Here is a 22,300-nt window from a genome sequence, read left to right as displayed (position 1 = left end):
TATCCGGCACCCACGGGACCGAGCTGCTGCCGTTGCCTAAAAAGTGCCGTACTCTCCAGAGTTAATGTTGAGAGATACGGAGATTCTTATCTCCGTATTTGACAACAAACACTGTTGCTTAGCAACAGCTTCTAAACACTCGGGTGTGGCCCTAAAGCTCTGTAGCTGAAGCTGTTGCTATAGCTACAGACCTTGCACAGCTTGACTGTTCAAACAAAGCAAAAAAAAACAAACAAAAAGAATAAAAAACGGCTGCTGATTTTTGCCGGTGGCTCCAGATTGCCGGATAGCTCACCTCCGGATAGCACAAAGTTTCCTGTCGTGAGATTATTGTCTTTATTACACCATTCAGTGAAACTGCCAGCGATGTCAGTTTAACTCTTTCCCCACTGCAATTCCAACAGTGACTACGCTTTAAAAAGTACTTCATTGGCTGTATAAAGCTTTGGGAGGTCCTGAGGTTGTGAAAGGCACTAGAAAATGCAAATCTTTTCTTTTCAGTCAGTTGGAGTTCGTTGCTGCTGATGTTAATAACCCGAATTACTGGACTGGACTTTGATATTCTGGATTGTAAGAATAAGCCATTTGCTGTAAATTTTGCTGTAACTTGACGAAACTTAAAAAGTTGACCAAATTTAATATACCAGCATGCTTTGAGAGGTTCCTGTGGGAACTTGTGCGCAAAACTGTTCACAGAGAAAGAGGCCTTGAACGGGAACAGAGACTTTCTGCTTAAAAAAAAAAGTGTAATGCTGCCAGATGTCTTTCAACGGATAAGGGAAACAGACCTTCGGAAAGTTCTGTGGAGAAGAGGCTATTAGCTATTGAACTGTGAAGAAGCCGTTGCAAAAAAAAACCCAGAAACATCTTCAGACTGTGGAATGTAACCGGCCTCGACGGCCCAGGCATGCTTAATGGACGAGTGCTAAGAGGGTCTGAGAAACAACTAATGACCACCATGCCATATAGTTAGGGACAAGTACATAGTGGGAGGGTTGCCAAAATTTTGGGGTATAAAAGGTGCTGTTTCACGACACTCGGGGGCTGCAGCCGGACCACCTGGTCAGTTGTCAAATTGTACGTCTAGTCATTGCCGAATTGACCAATCGCTGGTGTTAATAAGCAAAACATCACGTGCCTACGATCACTTGAGTTTAGGGATAGCTCTGTGTATGCTAAGGTATAGTCAGGAATTGTTATATACGCGACATAATTGTTGGGATGCTTACTTGTAATCTCTTGCTGATTTTTAAAAAAATTTTTTTTTAAGTAAAAGCAGTTTTTCGCAGATTCATTGGGTTTGGTGTTGTCTGTTCGACGGGCCTGAAGTTTACAGATGACACAAAGCTGGGTGGGCGTGTGTGCTGTGAGGAGGATGCTGAGAAACTCCAGTATGATTTGGACAGGTTGGGTGATTGGGCAGATGCATGGCAGATGCAGTATAATGTGGATAAATGCGAGGTTATCCACTTTGGTGGCAAAAACAGGAAGGCAGATTATTATCTGAACGGCAATAGATTGGGAGAAGGGGAAGTGCAACGAGACCTGGGTGTCCTTGTGCACCAGTCGCTGAAGGTAAGCATGCAGGTGCAGCAGGTGGTTAAGAAGGCAAATGGTATGTTGCCCTTCGTAGCGAGAGGGTTCGAATACAGGAACAAGGATGTCTTGCTACAGTTGTACAGGGCCTTGGTGAGACCACACCTTGAGTATTGTGTGCAGTTTTGGTCGCCTTATCTGAGGAAGGATGTACTTGCCATGGAGGGAGTGCAGCGAAGATTCACCAGACTGATACCTGGGATGGCAGGAATGACGTATGAGGAGAGATTGGGTCGATTGGGCTTATATTCGCTGGAGTTTAGAAGAATGAGGGGATTTCATTGAAATTTATAAAATTCTAACAGGACTAGACAGACTAGATGCTGGAAGGATGTTCCCGATGGTCGGGGAGTCCAGAACCAGGGGTCACAGTCTAAGGATAAGGGGTAAGCCATGTAGGACAGAGATGAGGAGGAATTTCTTCACCCAGAGAGTGGTGACCCTGTGGAATTCTCTACCAAAGAAGGCAGTAGAGGCCAATTCATTAAATATATTCAAGAAGGAGTTGGATATATTTCTTAAGGCTAAAGGGATCAAGGGATATGGGGAGAAGGCAGGGACAGGGTACTGAATTTGGATGATCAGCCATGATCTCATTGAATGGCGGAGCGGGCTCGAGGGGCCGAATGGCCTACTCCTGCTCCTATCTTCTATGTTTCTATGTATTAAATTCCATCTGCCACCTGTCTGCCCATTCTGCTAGCCTTTCCATGTCCTGTTTCAGTCGATTAGTATCACCCTCACTGTTTGCCACACTCCCAAGTTTGGTGTCATCGGCAAATTTAGAAATTCTGCACTGCATTGCAATATCCAAGTCATTTATATGTATGTATGGAGATGAGATGAGCAGGCTCGAAGGGCCGAATGGCCGACTCCTGCTATTTCTTATGTTCTTACAAGTGCAAGTCTATCTTGAACCCACAACCTTCTGACTCTGCTATCCACTGAGCCACAGCTGACTCCAGTCTTTTACACCGTTTCAGCATAACTTCCTTACTTTTTGCACTCTACGCTTGTTGTCGAAGTCTCGACTCCCGAGTAAGACTCTTTAAACACAAAGTATCGTTAAAGACAGGCTTTATTTGCTTGCAAGGGAAGGGTTGTGTAGTCAAAGGCTACATCAGACCTCTTCGAAGTAAAACAGAATTTGTAACATATTTATACAGTACAGAAACAGAACAGGCTTTCTATGCCACATGACATAGTATTGAATCGTACCCGATTGCAAAGGCACAGACCTTGCAAATTGCTGAAACAACGTATTCCAGGCTTCGTTAGAATAACGAACAGAACTACCTTGGGATAAGATTAACTAATCCTTTATTATGGGATCCTTCTGTTCTCCCACTGTACCAACTGAGCCTGTGGGCCGATGTTTACCTTATCCTGTCCTTGGCTATTTGTTTGGTAAATGAGGCTCCTTGTTAAGCTTATCACAGATAAGGAGTATGTATGTAGCATTCCTAAATTGTCTCATCCCCTTGAAACTGATTAGTGAATCATGCTGTCGGCCATTTGAGTTTTTATTCTATGCCCAGGAAGCCATTTTGTGTCTAAGTGAGAAAACTGTACTTCCACACTGTCCAAAAGCAAGGAAGTTATGATGAATTGTTAAATAGTTTTTTTTGCAGAGTGACCCAGGCTGTGCGTAGCAAACAATTTTGCATTTGAAAGCAGCTTGTATTGTGAAGCTTGTGCCCCTTTGCCAGGCCCGCTGCCTGCGGCCCCTCTCCCAGATTCCAGCCCCAGCCTTGTGATGCTCTCACCTGGGGACAGCGCGTCACAATCGGCCCCAGCGCACCGGAGCTGGAGACCCAGGGCCCGCCTCCTTGCCGCGCCGCCATTGGTTGGAGGACCAGGCCGCCCAGGTCAGTCCTCTCAGCTCAGCCCTCTTCCTATTGGTCCGCGCTCCCGTCAGTCAGAATCACATTGCCCCGGCTCACTCCGCCACCCCGCGCGGCTCAATCTGCTCCGTTCGGTGTCCGCGGAGGTCCCGTCCGCCCGACTCTCAGGTTTGGTTTTTCTCGTATTTTACTTTATAATCTCGCTCTCGGCTCCCCCCCTCACCTCGATTTAAATCGCTTCCCCAAACACTTGACTTTACCCCGGCCGCTGATTCCGCCTCTTCCCCGGGCCTGGCCTTCCGTCTGCTCCCCGAAGGCCCCGCGCAGGCGCACCGGCAGCCTGGTTTTGTGGTGAGGGGACCGAATGAGCATGCGCGGCCCCGCCTCTCCACATTTAAAGGGACACCCACCCCCTCTATATTTAAAGGGACTCCTTCCCCCTTCTCGTGTGTTCTTCAGATTAAAGGGACAGTGACAATTCCCCCGGCCACCGCACTTTAGCAAGAATGTGAAAGACCTTGAGAGCCAGCCAGTGGCTCCATTGGGAGCACCCTCATCTCTGAGTCAGAAAGTTGTGGGTTCAAAGTCCCCACTCCAGGGACTCGAGCACATAAACCTAGGCTGACGCTCCGGGGCAGTACTCCCGGAGCGCCGCACTGTCGGAGGGGCGGTACTGAGGGAGCGCCGCACTGTCGGAGGGGCGGTACTGAGGGAGCGCCGCACTGTCGGAGGGGCGGTACTGAGGGAGCGCCCCACTGTCGGAGGGGCGGTACTGAGGGAGCGCCGCACTGTCGGAGGGGCGGTACTGAGGGAGCGCCGCACTGTCGGAGGGGCGGTACTGAGGGAGCGCCCCACTGTCGGAGGGGCGGTACTGAGGGAGCGCCGCACTGTCGGAGGGGCGGTACTGAGGGAGCGCCGCACTGTCGGAGGGGCGGTACTGAGGGAGCGCCGCACTGTCGGAGGGGCGGTACTGAGGGAGCGCCGCACTGTCGGAGGGGCGGTACTGAGGGAGCGCCGCACTGTCGGAGGGGCGGTACTGAGGGAGCGCCCCACTGTCGGAGGGGCGGTACTGAGGGAGCGCCGCACTGTCGGAGGGGCGGTACTGAGGGAGCGCCGCACTGTCGGAGGGGCGGTACTGAGGGAGCGCCGCACTGTCGGAGGGGCGGTACTGAGGGAGCGCCGCACTGTCGGAGGGGCGGTACTGAGGGAGCGCCGCACTGTCGGAGGCGCGGTACTGAGGGAGCGCCGCACTGTCGGAGGTCCATCTTTCAGATGAGACATTCAGGTGGATATAAACGATCCCACTATTTCAAAGAAGGGCAGGAGAGTTATCCCTGGTATCCTGGCCATTATTTATCATGCAAATTGGCTGCAGTGTTTCCCACATTACAACAGCGACTACACTTCAAAAAGTACTTCATTGGCTGTGAAACCGTTGATCGTGAAAGGCGATGTATAAAAACCAGTCTTTCTTTATTTTCTCTCCTGTATTTACATTAATTACTTATATAAAGCTGTTTTACTGTCTCTTGCAAGGGGAGGAATTGCAGACGGCCTGCTTAACGCAAACTTCACACGAAGATCTGACAGAGTCACTCGATTCATCAGGACCTGAATATCATCGACATATGGAAGCGGAAAGCAGCAATCAGAATGCAGACAAACTGCACACGTGTCTTGTGTGTGGACGTGGATTCAACCGAAGGTTCAGCCTGGGGAGGCACAAGTGTAACCAAAGCGAGGAGAGTCTCTGAGCTGGAGACTCATAAACGCAGTCACTCTGTGAAATGGCCGTTCACCTGCTCCATGTGTGGGAAGAGATTCAGTCGTTCATTCTCCCTGCAGACACACCAGCGAGTTCACACCGGGGAGAGGCCGTTCACCTGCTCCGTGTGCGCGAAGGGATTCACTCAAAAATCCGCCCTGCTGAGACACCGGCGAGTTCACACCGGGGAGAAGCCGTTCGCCTGCTCTCACTGTGAGAAGAGGTTTAACCAGTCTTACCACCTGTTGCTACACGAGCGTGTTCACACCGATGAGAGACCGTTTCAGTGCTCCGACTGCGAGAAAGGCTTCAGAAGATCCAGCGACCTGATACAGCACCAGCGAGTTCACACCGGGGAGAGGCCGTTCACCTGCTCCGTGTGTGGGAAGGGATTCACTCAACAATCCGCCCTGCGGAGACACCGGCGAGTTCACACCGGGGAGAAGCCGTTTGCCTGCTCTCACTGCGAGAAGAGGTTTAACCAGTCTTGCCAACTGTTGATACATGAGCGTGTTCACACCGGGGAGAGGCCGTTCACCTGCTCCGTGTGTGGGAAGGGATTCACTCTCTCCTCCACGCTGCTGAGACACCAGCTGGCTCACACTGACGAGAGGCCGTTCTCCTGCTCAGAGTGCGGGAAAGGATTCAATTGTCCCTCCTCTCTGCGGCTGCACCAGCGAGTTCACACTGACGAGTGGCCGTTCACCTGCTCCGAGTGCGGGAAAGGATTCGCTCGTCCCTCCACCCTGCGGGAACACCAGCGAGTTCACACTGACGAGAGGCCGTTCTTCTGCTCCGAGTGCGGGAAAGGATTCACTCGTCCCTCCACTCTGCGGGAACACCAGCTGGTTCACACTGACGAGAGGCCGTTTAAATGTTCCGAGTGCGACAAGAGTTTCAAATGCTCAAAGGACCTGAAGATGCATCGAAGCATCCACACCGGGGAGAGCCCATTCAGCTGCTCTCACTGCGGGAAGAGGTTTATGCACTCAGCCAATCTTCGGAAACACCAGTTCACCCACACCGGGAAGTGGCCGTTCCCCTGCTCAGTGTGTGAAAAGCGATTCACCAGGTCATCTCACCTGCTGAGACACCAGCGAGTTCACACCTGAGCGCACTGGTCCCATTCTGCTGTTAATCACATGAAGGACTGTTCTGTGTTAATAATGGCAATTATGGGGTCGGGGGGGCGGTTTGAAGATGCTGATAACCCCAGTAACTAGGCTGGAGTTTAAGAGGGGTCAGCCTCCGCTCAGTGGGTGACACTCTCACCTCTAGAGTCAGAAGGTCGTGGGTTTGAGTCCCACTCTGGAGACTTGAGCACGTAATCTAGGCTGACACTCCAGGGCAGTACTGAGTGAGAGCTGCTCTGTCAGAGGTGCCATCTTTCCACGCGACGTTAAACCGAGGCCTCGTCTGCCCTCTCGGGGGCGTAAAAGATCCCGTGGCCGCTATTTTGAAAAACGGAAGCGAGAAAGGATCTCGACTCGGAAGATCAGGAAGTAGAATAAGGAGCTAAGGAATAACAAGGGGCAGAAAACACTGGTAGGAGTAGTATATAGGCCCCCTAACCATAGCTAAACTGTTAGACAGAATATTAATCAAGAAATAGTAGGAGCTTGCAACAAAAGCAATGCAATAATCTTGGGGGACTTCAATCTTCATATATAATATTCTAACAGGATTAGACAGACTAGATGCAGGAAGGCTGTTCCCGATGGTCGGGGAGTCCAGAACCAGGTGTCACAGTCTAAGGATAAGGGGTGAGCCATTTTGGACAGAGATGAGGAGGAATTTCTTCACCCAGAGAGTGGTGAACCTGTGGAATTCTCTACCACAGAAGGCCAATTCATTAAATATATTCAAGAAGGAGTTAGATATATTTCTTAAGGCTAAAGGGATCAAGGGATATGGGGAGAAGGCAGGGACAGGGTACTGAATTTGGATGATCAGCCATGATCTCATTGAATAGCGGAGCAGGCTCGAGGGGCCGAATGGCCTACTCCTGCTCCTATCTTCTATGTTTCTATAGAATGGACAAATCAAATTGGCAAAGGCAGTCTGGAGGATGAGTTCATGGGATGCATTTGGGACCGTTTCCTAAAACAATATGTCATGGAACCAACCAGGGAACAGGCTATTTTAGATCATGTGTTGTGTAATGAAACAGAGTTAATTAGCAATCTCATAGTAAAGGATCCTCTGGGGCAGAGTGATCATAATATGATAGAATTTTATGTTAATTTTGAGAGTGACTTGCATTAGTCCAAAAATAGAGTCTTAAACTTAAATAAAGCCTATTACATAGGTATGAGGGGCGAGTTGGCTAAGGTAGTTTGGAAAAATAGATTAAAAGGTATAGCGGTAGATAAGCAGTGGCTAGCATTTAAAGGAATATTTCATAATTCTCAACAAAAATACATTCCATTGCGAAACAAAAACTCCACGGGATAAGGGATCCAACCGTGGCTAACTAAAGAAGTTAAGGATAGCATTAGATTGGAAGAAGAAACTTATGATGATGCAAAGAATAATAGTAAGCCTGAGGATTGGGAGAGTTTCAGAAACCAGTAAAGGTTGACCAAAACATTGATAAAAAGGGAAAAAATAGAATGAGAGAAAAACAGTAAGAAATATAAAAGCAGATTGTGAGAGTTTCTACAAGTAAGTAAAAAGGAAAAGAGTACCAAAAGTAAACGTTGGTCCCGTAGAGGCTGAGGCAGGAGAAATTATTATGGGGAATAAGAAAATAGCAGAAACGTTAAACAAATGTCTTCACAGTAGAAGACACAAAAAGCATACCAAAAATGGTGGGGAACCAAGGGTGTAATGAGGGTGAGGAACTTAATGTAATTAATATAAGTAGAGAAAAGGTACCAGGAAAACTAATGGGACTAAAAGCCGACAAATCCCCTGGACCTACATCCTAGGGTTGTAAAAAAGGTGGCTGAAGAGATAGTTGATGCATTGGTTTTGATCTTCCAAAATTCCCTAGATTGTAGAATGGTCCCAGCGGATTGGAAGGTTGCAAATGTAACACCGTTATTCAAGAAAGGAGGGAGAGGAAAAACAGGGAACTACAAGCCAGTTAGCGTGACATCAGTGTAGGATAGGGTGTAGCTGTAGGATTTAGTAAACATTATTAAGATTCGATAACCATTCTAATATAACTATAATATGTGAAATTGTATGTTAAGAGCCTAAAAGCCTGTATAAAATGGAGAATGGCTGAGAGCAAAGCAGGATGGGATTATGCCAACCTGACTAAACAGCTGTTTAAAATTACTGAAGTAATGAAATGTTGTGCTAAGTTTATGGAGACGAGGGATTCAGCAATATTATGCTTAAAGAGATAAAAACTAGAGAGAGAGATAAGAGTTGGAGACATCCTTCATTGGTCCAGCTATCGGATGGACCGACTGTTTTGTCAACATTCTAGGAAGTGTTCTGTGAAAAGTGAACATCTGAGATAAGGGGACTTTGTTATACAGAGAGAAAAAGTCCGAAGGATCAAACAAGGTCATAAGATGGGTAACGAGGGAGCAAGAATTTTTACCAGGTGTTAGAGGGTTAATTACTGCCACGTCGGCAAAACGAGAGGGAAAAGGGTATAAAGATACAGGTTTTGAACATCGAAAGCGCGCACCGTGTAACCAGAGATTGATAGGAGCTTCGGTCAACAGAACACAGCAAGATCCCAAGGAAGCGCGCATGGGTCAACGGAACACAGCAAGATACATCAGGAGACTTGCGCCGTGCTCACTCGGAAGGAATGCCGGGGTTTGAACAAACAGACTGTGACTATCTTCTTGTTAAGTACTACTTCTTTGTACTTGATTTTTAATGCTTAATAAACATGTTTTACTGATACACAATATACCTGTACCCAGAGTGGTTTGCGTAGTCACAGACAAATTATTAGAAGAGCTTTTGAAAGCTACAGACTGGCGCCCAACGTGGGGCTGTGACTATTAACTGAAACCAGGTCTATTGTGCATAAGGCAGGCGTTTGGATATTCGTCTGATCAACGAAAGTTCTTGTGGAAGGTTGGGTTATCGAACAGATAGTGTCTCTAACGTACACTTAGAATGTCGAGTGAGAATGTTTTTGTAAACTATAATGCAAAGTTAATGAAGGAGTGCGATGATGCACAGTTGCAGAAGTTGAACAAAGGATGTGAGAGTATCTTTCCAGGACGTTGTTGCGTTCATTGTAAAGCAAGTTCAGGAGAAGAGATGGAAGCCGGATAGGGCAGTGCAGCTAATGGCCTGTGCCGCAATATATTATGTAGAACAGAATAAAGAAACCTTCCTGGAAATGGAAGGTGATCAGGAGAAATGAGAAAAAGACCAACCACGGGTGGTACAAGAGAATCTTAACGTTAACGGGCGAAAAGTCATGGCTTACAGAGGAGAATCTACCGTTAGAGGGAAAAGTCAAAATGGGAGAAAGAAGCCATAGAGTTAAAAAAACAAGAATGAAATTCTTCAGGGACAAGTCGGTGCTTCGGCAGCAATACTGCAGCAACAGTGTATTAACACCGTTCACGCTGGCGCGGCAATGCAGAATCTTGAGGAGGCTAAAAGTCAAGTAGTCTCAACGAAAGATAATGACTGCCTGATCAGTCAATGAAATGACTCAGGAGGAGCCCTAAGGGAGGGGCTCTTCAGCAACCCCAAAAGGCCCCCGTCTCGTAAACCATTGACTTGGTCGAGAGGCCCCCAGCCTATAGAAACATAGAAGATAGGAGCAGGAGTAGGCCATTCGGCCCCTCGAGCCTTTTCCACCATTTAATGAGATCCTGGCTTATCATCCAAATTCAGTACCCTGTCCCTGCCTTCTCCCCATATTCCTTGATCCCTTTAGCCTTAAGAAATATATCTAACTCCTTCTTGAATATATTTAATGAATTGGCCTCAACTGCCTTCTGTGGTAGAGAATTCCACAGGTTCACCACTCTCTGGGTGAAGAAATTCCTCCTCATCTCAGTCCTAAATCCCTCCTCATCTCTGTCCTAAACCCCTTATCTTTAGACTGTGACCCCTGATTTTGGACTCCCCCGCCATCGGGAACATCCTTCCTGCATCTAGTCTGTCTAATCCTGTTAGAATTTTATAAGTTTCAATCAGATCCCCTCTCATTCTTCTAAACTCCAGCGAGTATAAGCCCAATCGACCCACTCTCTCCTCATACGTCATTCCTGCCATCCCAGGTATCAGTCTGGTGAATCTTCGCTGCACTTAGAGTCATAGTCATAGAGTAATACAGCACGGATAGAGGCCCTTCGGCCCATCGTGTCCGTGCCGGCCATCAAGCCCTGCCTAATCTAATCCCATATTCCAGCATTTGGCCCGTAGCCTTGTATGCTATGGCATTTCAAGTGCACATCCAAATGCTTCTTAAATGTTGTGAGGGTTTCTGCCTCCACAACCCTTTCAGGCAGTGAGTTCCAGACTCCAACCACCCTCTGGGTGAAAAAGTTCTTTCTCAAATCCCCTCTAAACCTCCCGCCCTTTACCTTGAATCTATGCCCCCTAGTTATTGACCCCTCTACTAAGGGAAAAAGCTCCTCAGCATCCATCCTACCTATGCCCCTCATAATTTTGTACACCTCAATCATGTCCCCCCTCAGCCTCCTCTGCTCCAAGGAAAGCAAACCCAATCTGCCCAGTCTCTCTTCATAGCCGAAGCGCTCCAGCCCTGGTAACATCCTGGTGAACCTCCTCTGCACCCTCTCTAACGCGATCACATCCTTCCTGTAGTGTGGCGACCAGAACTGCACACAGTATTCCAGCTGTGGCCTAACCAGTGTTTTATACAGCTCCATCATAACCTCCTTGCTCTTATATTCAATGCCTCGGCTAATGAAGGCAAGTATCCCATATGCCTTTTTTACCACCTTATCCACCTGTTCCGCCGCCTTCAGGGATCTGTGTACTTGCACACCCAGATCCCTCTGACCCTCCGTCTTGCCTAGGGTCTTTCCAGTCATTGTGTATTCCTTTGCCTTGTTAGTCCCCCCAAAGTGCATCACCTCGCACTTTTCCGGGTTAAATTCCATTTGCCACTGTTCCGCCCATCTGACCAACCCATCTATATCGTCCTGCAGACTGAGGCTACCCTCCTCGCTATTTACCACCCTACCAATTTTTGTATCATCTGCGAACTTACTGATCATACCCTTTACATTCATATCCAAGTCATTAATGTAGACCACAAACAGCAAGGGACCCAGCACCGATCCCTGTGGTACCCCACTGGCCACAGGCTTCCAGTCACAAAAACAACCTTCGACCATCACCCTCTGCCTTCTGCCACTAAGCCAGTTTTGTATCCAATGTGCCAAGGCACCCTGGATTCCATGGGCTCTTACCTTCTTGACCAGTCTCCTGTGCGGGACTTTATCGAAGGCTTTACTGAAATCCATGTATACCACATCCACTGCGTTACCCTCATCCACACAACTAGTCACCCCCTCAAAAAATTCAATCAAATTAGTCAGACATGATCTTCCCTTGACAAAGCCATGTTGACTATCCCTGATTAATCCTTGCCTCTCCAAGTGGAGACAAATTTTGTCCCTCAGGATTTTGTTCCTCCATGGCAAGAGCATCCTTCCTCAGATAAGGCGACCAAAACTGCACACAATACTCAAGGTGTGGTCTCACCAAGGCCCTGTAGAACTGCAGCAAGACATCCTTGTTCCTGCACTCTAATCCTCTCGCTACGAAGGCCAACATACCATTTGCCTTCTTAACCGCCTGCTGCACCTGCATGCTTACCTTCAGCGACTGGTGCACAAGGACACCCAGGTCTCGTTGCACTTCCCCTTCTCCCAATCTATTGCCGTTCAGGTAATAATCTGCCTTCCTGTTTTTGCTACAAAAGTGGATAACCTCGCATTTATCCACGTTATATTGCATCTGCCATGCTTCTGCCCAATCATCCAACCTATCCAAATCATACTGGAGTTTCTCGGCATCCTCCTCACAGCACACACGCCCACCCAGCTTTGTGTTGTCTGCAAACTTGGAGATATTACATCGAGTTCCCTTGTCTAGATCATTAATATATATTGTGAATAGCCGGGGTCCTAGGACCGATCCCTGCGGTACCCCATTAGTCACTGCCTGCCACTCGGAAAAAGACCCGTTTATTCCAACACTTTGCTTCCTGTCTGCCAACCAGTATTCTATCCAAGTCAGTACCTTGCCCCCAATCCCTTGTGCTTTAACTTTACATGCTAATCTCTTTTGCGGGACCGTATCGAAAGCCTTCTGAAAGTCCAAATACACCACGTCCACTGGTTCTCCCTTATCTATTCTACCAGTTACATCCTCAAAAAATTCCAGTAGATTAGCCAAGCACGATTTACCTTTTGTAAATCCATGTTGACTTTCTCCGATCCTGTCACTTTTCAAGTGCTCTGCTATAACATCTTTTATAATGGATGGACGCTAGCATTTTCCCTACTACCGATGTCAGGCTATAATTCCCCGTTTTCTCTCTACCACCCTTTTTTGAATAGTGGGGTAACATTAGCTACCCTCCTATCCATGGGAACCACCATTGACTTGGTCGAGAGGCCCCCAGCCTATGCTCCTAACACTAGTATAAAAACCTCAGTGGACGAGCCTGCGCCCTTTAAAGCCCCAGTTAATGTTCTGACCCACACACTAGTGATTCCGGCGGCCCCACCAGCACCAGCTGTGGTCGGTGACCAGACACAAGCAGGACAACCACCACCAGCGGCAGCCCCAGTAGCCTATGTGATGCGCTATCAATTACTCATAAAAGACTGAGAGTTAAGAGAGTAACTAAAGGCTTTTATTAACAAAAGAATGAAGGTCTGCCTCGAGTGGTCGACCGGTCCAGAATACAAAGGGGCTGGGGAGCAGTCACCTTTATACTAGGACTTGTGGGAGGAGTCAGCCGAGGCATGTCCAGGCATGTACACAGTGGAATACAAACAGTGGTTTACCACATTATGTCAGCAGTGACATGGGAAAAAAAAACCACTGGACGGTTCCGCATACATTGAGAAACTACTTAGTGTCCTAACACGAACTCAAGTAACCCCTAAGTTGCTGGGACTCCGATTTAAAAGGAAAAAAGAGAGAAACCTAAAGTTTTACCGACATGTAAGTTATTAATGTCTGTGCCGAGACAAATAAAACACAAGATTTGCTGAGTGAAAGGAACCTTAAAAAAAAATGGTGGAATTTCAGTGTGTGTGAAAATGTGTGTTAAAGTGTGAATGTTTTCCTGACTATGAATGTTTAAGAAGTTACAGTATTTCTTTTGTCTGAAAAGTCTGTCTTTAGTAAATCTATGGAATTTGCTACCCCAGAGAGCTGTGGAAGCTGCAACATTAAATAAATTTAAAATGGAGATAGACATTTTCCTAGCAGATAAGGGAATTAGGGGTTACGGGGAGAGGGCAGGGAAGTGGACGTGAGTCTAGATTCAGATCAGCCATGATCCTATTGAATGGCGGAGCAGGCCTGAGGGGCCGTATGGCCTACTCCTGCTCCTATTTCTTATGTTCTTCAAAGAAAGATTCTGTTATGTGTGGTTTAGCTCCACCCACTTCTCTGTCGTAAAAGTGTTTAAAAACGTTTGTGTTGTCTTGGATTTTGGAAGTTTTAAGAATGTGCGAATAAGATTGTGCCACAATAATTGTGAAAAACTTTGAACTACAATTTAAGTTAAGCTGGTATGTAAAAACTGAGAAGAACAACAAAAAGTTTGTTTAACAAAAGATTAAGTTTCAGTCTAAAATTTAACCTTGGAGTTGCTGTGGTGAAATCTTCTAAAGCAGTTTGATTTGATTTGTTTAAATGTGAAAAACAAATTTTTCTCCAGTTATATTCAATGTTTTTACAGTATTTTGGAAAGGCATCTGAAGAAAGGACAATAAGAAATATGACGTAATTTACTGTTTTCTGCAAGCATGTGCTATTTTGTTTTGTTTTATCTGTTCTATTCATGTTTAGTTAAAGTGTGAAAACACTACTGTCTTTTTCGATCGGGAAAGTTTTTTTTAAATTTACGGGAAGTGACGCAATTGCGTGCACCTGACAATGTTTCGCTCCACAGGGGATGTGCCAGAGGACTGGAGAACAGCTAACGTAGTACCATTATTCAATAAGGGTAGTAGGGATAAACCAGGGAATTACAGGCCAGTGAGCCTAACATCAGTGGTAGGGAAATTATTGGAAAAAATTCTGAGCGACAGAATTAGTCTCCACATGGAGAGGCAAGGATTAATTAGGGATAGCCAGCATGGCTTTGTCAAGGGAAGATCATGTCTGACCAATTTGATTGAATTTTTCGAGGGGGTGACTAGGTGTGTGGATGAGGGTAGTGCAGTGGATGTGGTTTACATGGATTTCAGTAAGGCTTTTGATAAAGTCCCGCATAGGAGACTGGTCAGGAAGGTAAGAGCCCATGGGATCCAGGGTGCCTTGGCACATTGGATCCAAAACTGGCTTAGTGGCAGAAGGCAGAGGGTGATGGTCGAAGGTTGTTTTTGTGACTGGAAGCCTGTGTCCAGTGGGGTACCGCAGGGATCGGTGCTGTGTCCCTTGCTATTTGTGGTCTACATTAATGATTTGGATGTGAATGTAAAAGGTATGATCAGTAAGTTCGCAGATGACACGAAAATTGGTGGGGTGGTAAATAGCGAGGAGGGAAGCCTCAGGCTACAGGACGATATAGATGGGTTGGTTAGATGGGCGGAACAGTGGCAAATGGAATTTAACCCTGAAAAGTGTGAGGTGATGCATTTTGGAGGGACTAACAAGGCAAGGGAATACACAATGAATGGTAAGACCCTAGGAAAGACAGAGGATCAGAGGGACCTTGGTGTGCATGTACATAGATCCCTGAAGGCAGCAGAACAGGTGGATAAGGTGGTTAAAAAGGCATATGGGATACTTGCCTTCATTAGCCGAGGCATAGAATATAAGAGCTGTATAAAACACTGGTAAGGCCACAGCTGGAGTACTGCGTGCAGTTCTGGTCACCACACTATAGGAAGGATGTGATTGCTTTGGAGAGGGTGCAGAGGAGATTTACCAGGATGTTACCTGGGCTGGAGTGCTTCAGCTATGAAGAAAGACTGGACAGGCTGGGAGGGTTGTTTTCCTTGGAGCAGAGAAGGCTGAGGGGGGACCTGATTGAGGTGTACAAAATTATGAGGGGCACAGATAGGGTAGATAGAAAGGAAGCCTCAGAGCGTTGGCGGGAAACTCGAGTGGCAGAGCGGGGCTATAAAAGGCTCCAGAGACCCAGGTAAGGCCTCAGAGCGTCGGCGGGAAACTCGAGCGGCAGAGCGGGGCTATAAAAGGCTCCAGAGACCAGGTAAGGCGTACTTATCTCCGAACTCTGAACTCAAAGGGAAGGAGAGAGGTAAAAAATAATCGAAGTGTGACGTCACCAGAAAGCAGGTAAGTGATTGGTTGGCGAGTATTTCTCTCTTTTTAAACTTAAACTCTGTGGTTTATAGTTTCTAAGGTGTGATATTCATCATCTAAAATCGGGGCAGAGGGTATTTAAAAATAATATTAATAAATTTAATTAATTACATAGAATGGGAGAGCAGATGATGTGTTGCTGCTGCAATATGTGGGAGCTGGTGGACACCATTGATGCTCACGGTGATCACATTTGCAGCAAGTGTTGGCTGCTCGAGGAACTCCGGCTCCGTGTTGAAGAGCTGGAGTCCTAGCTTCAAACACTGAGACACATCAGGGAGGGGGAGAGTTACCTGGACTCTGTGTTTCAGGAGGTAGTCACACCAAGTAGATTAATTAATTCAGATGTAGTCCATGGCCAGGGACAGGATGGTGTGACTAGAAGTGAGGCAGGTACGGGGATCCAGGAAGTAGTGTTGGAGGAGCAGCAGCCCTTGCTCTTGTCCAACAGGTTTGAGGCTCTTACTCCCTGTGAGGATGGGAACGGGGACCGCGGGGAGGATGAGCAACCTGGCCACAGCACCGTGGAGCAGGGGGCCATTCAAGTGGGGGGAGTTAAAAGAAATGTTGTAGTGGTAGGGGATAGTATCGTTAGGGGGATAGATAGGGTTCTTTGCAGCCGAGAGCGAGAGTCCCGAAGGCTGTGTTACGTGCCCGGTGCCAGGGTTAAGGACATCTCCTCTGGGCTGGAGAGAAACTTGGAGTGGGAGGGGGAGGATCCAGTTGTCGTGGTCCATGTTGGTACCAATGACATAGATAGGACAAGGAAGGAGGTTCTGCTGAGGGAGTTTGAGCAGCTAGGGGCCAAATTAAAAAGCAGAACCACAAGGGTAATAATCTCTGGATTACTACCTGAGCCACGTGCAAATTTGGCTAGGGTAAATAAAATTAGAGAGTTAAATGCGTGGCTCAAAGACTGGTGTGGGAGAAATGGGTTTTGCTTCTTGGGATACTGGCACCAGTGGGGGAATTAAAAACCAGAGCGTGTCAGGAAGGGACAGAATGTATAATGATAAAGGTAAAGTAGTAAAAGGGGTAAAAGCAGGAATAAATTGTCAGAAAACATATTTGAAAGTTCTTTAGCTGAATGCACGCAGCATTCGTAACAAAATAGACGAGTTGACGGTACAAATAACTACACATGGGTATGATCTGGTGGCCATTACGGAAACATGGCTGCAAGATGATCATGACTGGGAACTAAACATACAAGGGTATTTGACAATTAGGAAGGACAGACAGGAAGGAAAGGGAGGTGGGGTTGTTATGTTAATCAAGGATGGAATCACTGCAATAGTCAGAAATGATATTGGGTCCAAGGATCAGGATAGTGAAACAGTTTGGGTGGAGATAAGGAATAATAAGGGGAAAAAGTCACTAGTGGGCGTAGTCTATAGGCCTCCTAACAGTTGCAACTCTGTTGGTCGGAGTATAAATCAGGAAATAGTTGGGGCTTGTAATAAGGGAACAGCTATAATCATGGGGGATTTTAACTTTCATATTGACTGGACTAATCAAATTGGGCATGGCAGCCTTGAGGAAGAGTTCATAGAGTGTATTAGGGACGGGTTCCTTGAGCAGTATGTAACTGAACCAACCAGGGGGCAGGCAATCTTAGATCTGGTCCTGTGTAATGAAACAGGATTAATAAAAAGTGTCCTAGTAAAGGATCCCCTTGGAATGAGTGACCATAATATGGTTGAATTCCAAATTCAGTTTGAGGGTGAGAGGGTTGGATCTCAAACCAGCATACTCAGCTTAAATAAAGGAGACTATGAAGGTATGAGAGTAGAATTGACTAAAGTGGACTGGGAAAACAGATTAAAGTGTAAGACAGTACAAGAGCAGTGGTCTACATTCAAGGAGATATTTCACATCTTTCAAGATAAATATATTCCACTGAGGAAAAAGGGGAGTAAAAGAAAAGACAGCCATCTGTGGCTAAGTAAAGTAATAAAGGATAGTATCCGACTGAAAACAAGGGCATATAAAGTAGCCAAATCTAGTGGGAGGATAGAAGATTGGGAAGCATTTAAAAGCCAGCAAACAATAACTAAAAGATTAATTAAGAAAGGGAAGATAGATTATGAAAGTAAACTAGCAAAAAATATAAAAACAGATAGCAAGAGTTTCTACAGCTATATAAAAAGAAAAAGGGTGGCTAAAGTGAATGTTGGTCCCTTAGAGGATGAGACCGAGAAACTAGTGGTGGGGAACATGGAGATGGCAAAGACGCTGAACAAATGTTTTGTATCAGTCTTTACAGTAGAGGACACTAAAAATATCCCAACACTGGACAAACAGGGGGCAATGGAGGGGGGGGGGGTGGGGAAGGAGCTAAACAGGATTAAAATCACTACGGAGATGGTACTCGGTAAAATAATGGGACTTAAGGCGGATAAATCCCCCGGACCTGATGGCCTACATCCTAGGGTCTTGAGAGAAGTGGCGGTAGGGATTCTGGATGCATTGGTGATTATTTTCCAAAACTGCCTGGACTCAGGAAAGGTCCCGGCAGATTGGAAAACTGCTAATGTAACACCCTTATTTAAGAAGGGAAGTAGACAAAAAGCTGGAAACTATAGACCAGTTAGCCTAACATCTGTGGTGGGCGAAATGTTGGAGTCCATTATTAAGGAAACAGTAACAGAGCATTTGGATAAACATAATTTAATAGGACAGAGTCACCATGGTTTTACGAAGGGGAAGTCATGTTTGACAAATTTGCTCGAATTCTTTGAGGACGTAACATACAGGGTAGATAAAGGGGAACCAGTGGATGTAGTGTATTTGGACTTCCAAAAGGCATTTGACAAGATTCCACACAAAAGATTACTGATCAAGATAAAAAATCACGGGATTGGGGGTAATATACTGGCATGGGTGGAAGATTGGCTATCTAACAGAAAACAGAGAGTTGGGATAAATGGTTCGTTCTCGGGCTGGCAATCAGTAACTAGTGGTGTTCCGCAGGGGTCGGTGCTGGGACGCCAACTCTTTACAATCTATATTAACGAATTGGAGGAAGGGACCGAGTGCAACATATCCAAGTTTGCCGACGATACAAAGATGGGAGGGAAAGCAGTGAGTGAGGAGGACATAAAAAACCTGCAAAAGGACATAGACAGGCTAAGTGAGTGGGCAGAGATTTGGCAGATGGAATATAATATTGGAAAGTGTGAGGTTATGCACTTTGGCAGAAAAAATCAAAGAGCAAGTTATTATCTAAATGGAGAGAAACTGCAAAGTGCTACAGTACAAAGAGATCTGGGGGTCCTGGTGCATGAAACACAAAAAGTTAGTATGCAGGTGCAGCAGGTGATCAGGAAGGCCAATGGAATCTTGGCTTTTATTGCAAGGGGGATGGAGTATAAAAGCAGGGAAGTCTTTCTGCAGTTATACAGGGTATTGGTGAGGCCACACCTGGAATACTGCGTGCAGTTTTGGTTTCCATATTTAAGATATACTTGCTCTCGAGGCGGTTCAGAGAAGGTTCACTCGGTTGATTCTGGAGATGAGGGGGTGGACGTATGAGGAAAGGTTGAGTAGGTTGGGCCTCTACTCATTGGAGTTCAGAAGAATGAGAGGCGATCTTATCGAAACATAAAAGATTGTGAGGGGGCTTGATCGGGTGGATGCGGTGAGGATGTTTCCACTGATGGGTGAGATTAGAATTAAGGGGCATAATCTTAGAATAAGGGGCTGCCGTTTCAAAACTGAGAGGAGGAGAAACTTCTTCACTCAGAGGGTAGTAAATCTATGGAATTTGCTACCCCAGAGAGCTGTGGAAGCTGCAACATTAAATAAATTTAAAACGGAGATAGACAGTTTCCTAGCAGATAAGGGAATTAGGGGTTACGGGGAGAGGGCAGGGAAGTGGACGTGAGTCTAGATTCGGATCAGCCATGATCCTATTGAATGGCGAGCAGGCCCGAGGGTCCGTATGGCCTACTCCTGCTCCTACGTCTTATGTAACTTTTCCCCTTAGTAGAGGGATCAATAACAAGGGGGCATAGATTCAAGGTAAGGGGCAGGAGGTTTAGAGGGGATTCGAGGAAAAACTTTTTCACCCAGAGGGTGGTTGGAATCTGGAACTCACTGCCTGAAAGGGTGGTAGAGGCAGGAACCCTCAACATTCAAGAAGCATTTGGATGAGCACTTGAAATGCCATAGCATACAAGGCTACGGACCAAGTGCTGGAAAATGGGATTAGAATAGACAGGGCTTGATGTCCGGCACGGACGCAATGGGCCGAAGGGCCTCTTTCTGTGCTGTATGACTCAATGACACCTTCTTAAGAACCTGCAAAGTAGTTAACCCTTTCCACTGACAGCTGTTTAAGTTCACCAAGCAACACTGAAGTAAGATATTAAAAATTGGACATAAAAAGGGCAAGACAGACATGATTCACCTGCAGAAAAGCAGGTTTATAACGGGCAAAGCCACAGAATGTTAACCACACATGTGATTGACTTGCAGAAATGAAACTTGCAAGAACAAGGGCAAGCAGAAGTGACTCATTTAAAGAAAAACAAGTTCACAACTGTCAAATCACAGAATGTTCCAGAAGAAAATGTGTTGTGTATGTACCTTTAAGAGAATAACTGGTCTCAGACTGCAGTACCGGCAGTGACCACCCCTGTATAAAAGGCGCTAGAGAGCCTCTGTTGGTTAGTTTCATTTATGCCTTTCACCAGTAAAGATCTCTTTGTTTCTCTCCTGCTAGTCCGTGTCTCAATCATTCACAGACTTAACAAAATGTACTGACCACACTTATGCTTAACTTGCAGAACAGGAACTGACAGAACTTGAACATGCAACTTCGTGAACATTTTGTACAAATTGTGTGACATTGTATAAAATTGAAACTGCCGCTCCCGGGTAACGTGATGTGTAATCTTTAATTTGATTGGATCTCCGAGGAGGTATGGCAGCTAAAAAGTGTGTGTGTATAAATATGTGTATCTTTGAACGGCTCGTGGGAGTTGGACTCATGCAACGACGTGAGAGGTTCTCCCCAGGCCTGAATAAAAGCGTTGTGACTTCGATTACTGGTCTGTCTTTCTTACAACAAGCTGGTGACGTCGACCTTGTATATCACTTGGTGCGCACGTTGGGGGCTCACTTTCCCCTTAACCTTCTCTGCTCCAAGGAGAACAATCCCAGCTTCTCTAGTCTCTCCACATAACTGAAGTCCCTCATCCCTGGTACCATTCTGGGCAATCTCCTCTTAACCTTCTCTGCTCTAAGGAGTTTTTCTCCACATAACTGAAGTCCCTCATTCCTGGTACCATTCTGGTAAATCTTTTCTGCAGCCTCTCTAAGGCCTTCACATTCTTCCTAAAGTGCGGTGCCCAGAATAGGACACAATAAGAAAGAAAGAAATACTTGCATTTATAAGAACATAAGAAATAGGAGCAGGAGTCGGCCATTCAGCCCCTCGAGCCTGCTCCGCCATTCAATGAGATCATGGCTGATCTTCTGCCTCAACTCCATTCACCGGCCCTATCGCCATATCCCTTGATGCCCTTGCTAGTCAGAAATCTATCGACTTCTGTTTTGAATATACCCAATGACTGAGCCTCCACAGCCCTCTGGGGTAGAGAATTCCAAAGATTCACCACACTGTGTGGAGAAATTTCTTCTCATCTCAGTCCTGAATGGCCTACCCTTTATCCTGAGGATGTGGCCCCTGGTTCTAGACTCCCCAGCCAAGGGAAACATTCTCCCAGCATCCACCCTATCAAGCCCTGTAATAATTGTGTATGCTTCAATGAGATCCCCTCTCATTCTTCTGAATTCAAGAGAATACAGGCCTAGTTTACTCAGTCTTTTCTCATACGACAGTCCTGCCATCCCAGGAATCAATCTCGTGAACCTTCGTTGCACTCCCTCTACAGCAAGTATATCCTTCCTTAGGTAAGGAGACCAAAATTGTACACAGTACTCCAGGTGTGGTCTCACCAAGGCCCTATATAATTGGAGGCAGTGTTGGTGGTACCTCTCCAGTTCTTTGAGGTGCACTGGAGAGGTACCACCAACTCTGCCTCCGCAAGATCCTGCAAATCCATTGGCAGGATAGGCGCACCAACGTCAGTGTTCTCGCTCAGGCCAACATCCCCAGCATCGAAGCTTTGACCACGCTCAATCAGCTCCGATGGATGGGTCACATTGTCCGCATACCAGATACGAGACTCCCAAAACAAGCGCTCTACTCAGAGCTCCGGCACGGCCCCAGGTGGGCAGAGGAAAGGCTTCAAGGACACCCTCAAAGCCTCCTTGAAAAAGTGCAACATACCCACTGATAGCTGGGAATCCCTGGCCCAAAACCGCACAAAGTGGAGAAGAAGCATCCGGGAAGGCGCTGGACACCTCGAGTCTCTTCGCCGGGAGCAAGTGGAAGCCAAGCGCAAACAGCGGAAGGAGCGCACGTCAACCCAAGCACCCCACCCACCCGCCCCTTCAACCACCGTCTGCCCCACCTGTGACAGAGACTGTAGGTCCCGCATTGGACTCATCAGTCACCTGAGAACTCATTTTTAATGTGGAAGCAAGTCATCCTCGGTTCCGAGGGAATGCCTAAGAAGAAGATATAATTGGAGTAAGACTTCTTTAC

At 46.6% G+C, this 22,300-nt stretch overlaps 1 protein-coding gene, 1 long non-coding RNA gene and 1 pseudogene across 3 annotated transcripts in view; 2 read left to right on the top strand and 1 right to left on the bottom strand.

Annotated features, from left to right (window-relative positions):
- LOC147117944 (uncharacterized) overlaps nt 1-22,300 on the top strand; it is a 50,654-nt pseudogene that overhangs the window by 15,541 nt on the left and 12,813 nt on the right. Inside the window, exon 2 of the transcript XR_015077808.1 lies at nt 4,977-6,305. The product of XR_015077808.1 is annotated as an uncharacterized LOC147117944 (transcript). The remainder of the gene's footprint in view (nt 1-4,976; nt 6,306-22,300) is intronic.
- Nucleotides 1-22,300, bottom strand: part of LOC147117945 (uncharacterized) — a 61,537-nt gene that overhangs the window by 31,559 nt on the left and 7,678 nt on the right. The gene's annotated exons all lie outside the window — the stretch shown is intronic.
- On the top strand, nt 18,008-20,732 carry LOC147117946 (uncharacterized). The gene is made up of 2 exons (XR_015077888.1): nt 18,008-20,354; nt 20,475-20,732. It is a non-coding gene; the product is annotated as an uncharacterized LOC147117946 (long non-coding RNA).

Source organism: Somniosus microcephalus, chromosome 4 (assembly GCF_052327205.1).
Source record: "Somniosus microcephalus isolate GS21.2 chromosome 4, FLI_Smic_1.0, whole genome shotgun sequence".
In the NCBI taxonomy this organism is placed as follows: Eukaryota; Metazoa; Chordata; class Chondrichthyes; order Squaliformes; family Somniosidae; genus Somniosus; species Somniosus microcephalus.
This window is presented reverse-complemented; position numbering and strand designations above follow the sequence as displayed.